Below are 5601 nucleotides of genomic sequence, written 5' to 3' on the forward strand. Positions count from 1 at the left end.
GCAATGAATGTACAAATGTGCTTTACACAACTGATGTATGTACGGATTGTGATGAGTAGTATGAGCCCCTAATAAAACTATTTAAAAAAAAAAAAGAAAGAAAATGACCAAAATATTAACTATTACCATTACTTATTATTACTAGCAGTCACTGGTACTAAAGCAAACAAAACAGTTTGTTGCTCTGTGGTATTCTGTGTCTTGCTGGAAGTTTTACCATCATATTTCAAATACAAGCAGTGTCACCATGCTAGACCAGTTTTCTCAGAGTCCAGGCTAAGGCAGAGTAGGAAGAAAGGCATGGGGATCTACTTCCAAAAATTGCACAATAAAACTGTTAAGGATTACAATAGGCTAAGACAGAGTGCTAGAGGACAAACCCCCAAGGCTGGAAGGGAATAAAAAATAGACTCAACAAACCAATTATCAAGAAGATGGTATAGGACCAAGCAATATCTGGTCCTGCTGTAACATTGCTTTGAGTCAGTCAACTTGACAGCAACTAACAGGAGAATTTGTGACCCTGAGATTCACACTGACTCCCTGTGATGGAGTCCATTCCAACTCATAGCAACCCTAAAGGACAGGGTAGAACTACCCTTGTGGATTTCAGGCTGCAATTCGTTACAGGTGGAGAAAGCCTCATCCTTCTCCCAAGGAAAGCCTGCTGACCTTCAGGAAATTATTCAGAATACACAAGAATGTTGAGACATGGAAACAGAACTAGAAGGAAAGATCTGAGAAAATGTTAGCTGGTGTCAAGTTTGCCTCAATTTAGGGCAGTCCCAGGCTAAACAGAACAAAACAGCCAGCGCCCAGTCCACTGTAACTAACGGGTATGATCCACTGGGTACCACAGACTGACTTTCAAAAGTAGCTCACCAGACCTTTCCCCTTCCTTCTTTGTACAGAGATGTGATCATGAAACCAGGTAATAATGTTCTCAAATTGATAAAAACAAATCTACAGATCCAAACAGCACAATATTCTGAGCAGGGGGAAAAAATCTACATAGGATTTCTTTGCTTTTTTTGCAACTGAGGTTTTTCTCTCTTATTTTGCTGTTGTTTCTAGCTTTTTTGATTCTTAATAGTTTTTTTTATTTTAGTGTTTTTCAGTACATGAAATCCAGGATAGGTGAATCTATTGAGGCAGTAACTAGATTAATGGTTTCTTGGGGGTATGGCATGGGAGGTTGGGATGTCAAATGGGTAACTAATAAGAAGCATAATTAAGAAGAAAATGTTCTAAAACTGATTGTGGTAGCATGTAGTATGAGGTGGGGGTGCCAGCCCCCCACCGCTGGTCACGGGGGTTCAATAAGCACAATTGTACGGTTGAGATGTATATATATATGTTATATTAAAGTCATCGAGAGCATAAGCAATAAAAGATTTATTACAATAATGCAGTCAGACACATTACATAGTAGGCATTGCTCACCTCAGCCCCACTTGGTGGTCCACGTGGAGAGAGGGGGAAGAGAGGAGAGAGGGGGAAGAGAGGAGAGAGGGAGGAAGAGACCAGCAAGGGAGAGAGAGGGCTCTCTCTTGCTAACCAAGGCCTATAGTATACCTTTTGGGGGCATGCAAGCCCACTAATTACAGGTAACGACATACATCACCGGAAGGGGTTGCACTATAGGTTATACAGCAATAAGGTGGTAGTCTAGGGACATATACGCAATAGGAAGAGGAGGGATTGGGGGTATACATGTGACAAGATAGGCGAATCCTAGATTTAGGATGACAGCTTAACTTGACCTGTTCTCTGGATATCCATAGGAACCATTATCAGTAGGGTGAAAATCCCACCTTCAGGAACCAAATAAATGACTGCAACCCTGTCCATTGTCTTTAACAGCAGGGAACGGGGCCCACTGCCATCTAGCAACTGATCGCCCTCATGGGGGGATGCCTGCAAGCATCTGACCTCCCCCCCACAGTAGCAATTATACAATTCTTCTGGATATGATTGAATTATTGAATTGCATGCTATATGGATTATGTCCCAATAAAACTGTTCTTTAAAAAATTTTTTTTAATTTTTTCTAAGGAATGTACTTTTGTAATCCCACCATTAGTCTGTCATACTATGGCAGCGAACTGGTGTGTTGCTGTGACCCTTGAAGCTACACATTGGTATTTGAAAATTTTGTGGGGTCACCATGACAGACAGGTTTCAGTGGCGCTTCCAGACTAAGACAGAAAAAAACAGAAGGTCCAAATCTGAGACATTAGACACTGAAAACCTTATGAATCATAGTGGAACATTGTAAGATATCATTCCAGATACCCTTATCAGACTCGACTGGAAAACACTCGACCTTGAACTATTTATAGGCTTTTCCATTTTTTACAGTGGCTTTCTTTTTGTTTTGTTGGTCCTTTGTTGTTTTGTTTGGCTTTGCTTGTTTTTTTCGGTTATTAATGTCTCTGCATGTTTACCTAGATTAAACAGTTGGGATAAACAATTCCGGGACAAAAAGAATGGGACTGGTGGTTCGGGGAGAGGGGAGGTGGAAAAAAGGAAAGAGGAAGGGAGGGGAACCAACCCAGGGATTAGGGTACAACAAGCGAACTAAAAATCAATGCAGAGAAGGGTGTAGGATGCCCAGTGGGGCTTAATCAAGGGCAATGTAGCAGCGGGGTATTACTAAACCTGAATGAAGGCCAAACATGATGGTGGGACAAGAGTAAAGTAAAAGGAAATAGAGGAAAGAACCAGGAGGCAAAGGAAATTTATAGAGGTCTAAATACAGGCATGTACATGTGTAAATATATGTATTTATGATGAAAGGGGAATAGATCTATGTACATAGACCCATATGTTAAGAATTAAGGTCGCAGATAGACACTGGGCCTTGACTCAAGTACTCCCTCAACCTAAGAACACTTTGTTCTAATAATCCAGTATTCTGTGATGCTCACCTTCCCAACACGATCACTGTAGACAAAATGGATGCATAAGCAAATGTGGTGAATAAAGGTGATGGTGCCCAGCAATCAAAAGATACAGCATCTGAGGTCTTAAAGGTTTAAAGATAAACAAGCGGCCATCTAGTTGAGAAGCAACGAAGCCCACATGGAAGAAGCACACCATCCTGTATGGATCTTGAGGTGTCTATGGGATCGGGTATCAGGCATCTAAGACCCATAACAAAATCATACCCAATGTGACTGGGGAGTGGAAGGTGTGTGTGGAGTGGAGACCCAAAGCCCATCTGTAGACAATTGGACATGCCCTCACAGAGGGGTCACAAGGAAGAGATGAGCCAGTCAGGGTACAGCATAGCACCAATGAAACACACAACTTTCCTCTAGTTCTTTAATGCTTCCTTCCCCCCACTATCATGACCTCAATTCTACCTTACAAATTGGATTAAACCAGGGAATCCAGGGTCAACAATGAGAATAGAGATACCAGGAAGATAAGAGGGACGGTGGGGAGAGAATGGGGGAAATCGATCTCAAAGATCCACATATAACCCCCTTCCAAAGGGATAAAAACAGAAAAGTGGGTGGAGAGCGAAAGAGGACAATTTAAGATAGGAAAATAATAATCTGCAACTTATTAAGGGTTCATGAGCGAGGGCAGGCAGGGGAGGCAGGGGGGAAATGTGGAGCTGATATCAAGGGTTCAAGTAGAAAGGAAATGCTTTGAAAATGATGGCAGCATATGTACAAATGTGCTTGACACAAAGGATGAATATATGGATTGTGATATGGTATGTAAAAGCCTCCAATAAAAGTATGGGGGAGGGGGAGATATAGTGCCAGAACATGAGCCCCTCGGGTTGGAAAGCAATGAAAATATAAAAGGGAAAGAGCAGCTTCCAAATAGTCCTAAGACATAGATGAAACAAGTGTTTGAGACCTTCATTTGCTGATGGGGGAAAAAATGAGAATGAGCAGCAATCGTTAACAATCGGAACATGGAACATATGAAGTATGAAATTGGAAGTTGTCAAAAATGAAATGGAACACAGAAATTGTTATCCTAAGCCTTAGTGACCTGAACAGGTGCACTGATAGTATGGTGGGTTGTGGGAAACAGGTTATTCCCCAGGTTATCCCCCCCATATTATATGCCAAACCTAAGCTGCTGCTTGCTAACACATGGTCAATGACTATACACTTGGAGGTCAACTGCTTAAAGGTTATCTCCCTGAGGGTTCAGCCATCTAGAGCAACCAGACCCTATATTGTCTGTCCCACGCTGCGTAAACTCCACTCCCTTCCGATATGGATAATTGGATTGTTCCCCAGAAGGAGAGCCCAAAGACTAAGGTCAAGCCAACTCAGGGAGGACCAAGGTTAGGCTATCATCTTGACTCTAAAGTTCACCCATCTTGTCACATTTATGCCCCCCAGTGTCTCCCCTTCCTATTGCATGTATACCCCTAGCTCATCCCTCTCCCCCTCCCACCCGCTGTTGTACCTATGCCAATTGTATAACCCCTTCCTGTTATGATGTAATTTGGGGGGCTTGCTCATTCCGAGTGTATATAAGCCTTGACTAGAAATATATTCACTCTCTCTCTACGCGGAATCATGGCCATTCCAGAGGTGAGCATTCACATGTTTTATCTTGTCTGATGTCTCTTTAATTTTACCTCTCAATTACACAACAAACAGCTCCTTGGACCCGCTTGATTGTGCAGGCTGGTACTCCACAGGGGGTTACACACTAAGATGCTAAACAGTCAGCAGGTCATCCTTCCACTGGAGAAAAACAAGGTTTTCTACTTCCCAAAGAGTTAGTCAAAAAAGAGAAAAAAGTTATAGTCTCGGAACACACAAAAGCAATTCTGCCCAGTCCTATAGGCAATGCGTGTGGTTGTTTCATGGTTTGTTTATTTATTGGAGGGTGTGGCTATTTCAAGTCGGATCTTGGCCACTTTTATTGGGACATTGTAATGATTTCCTCAGCCGACAATGACAAATTCAAAAGGAACAGCATCCTAATTCATCATCAAAAGAACCGTTTCAACATCTTGAAGTACAACGTTATCTGTGATACGATAATATACATCTCTAAACTTACAAGGGAAAATTGGTTAATACTATTAGAAGTGTACACAGCATGTACTAAAGCCAATGAAGAAATCCAAGAACCCTATCAACTTAAATCTGAAATTCGTCAAATATGCAATCAAGATGCATTAATAATTCCTTGTGGCTGTAAAAAGAAAAATAGAAACAAAGCTATCGATACAATTTTGCAACACAAATGACTTCTTCATGACAAATGTCTTTTTCAACAACAAAAACAGCAGCTATAAATGCAGACTTTACCAGATGGAATAAATAAGTCTGTGGAAGATATGACGGAGGACCTGAGTATCATCAACAAAAACTAGGTCAGGGGCCAACTTTGGAACAGATCAGCTTGCTCATATGAAAGTTCGGGTTCAAGATGAAAAAATCTAAAATTCCACAAGCCAATATACAATTTTGAATCTATCTCACCTGAATTTAGAGACCATCTCAAGAATAGGCTTGACACACTTGACACTAAAGACCAGAGGCGGTGTGCATCAAGATCATATGTAAAATAAAAACCAAAAGGTCATTGAAGGGTAGAAAAGTAAAAAATGAA

This window comes from Echinops telfairi, unplaced genomic scaffold (assembly GCF_000313985.2).
Source record: "Echinops telfairi isolate 266 unplaced genomic scaffold, ASM31398v2 ScPeMD7_31;HRSCAF=116, whole genome shotgun sequence".
NCBI classification, from domain to species: Eukaryota; Metazoa; Chordata; class Mammalia; order Afrosoricida; family Tenrecidae; genus Echinops; species Echinops telfairi.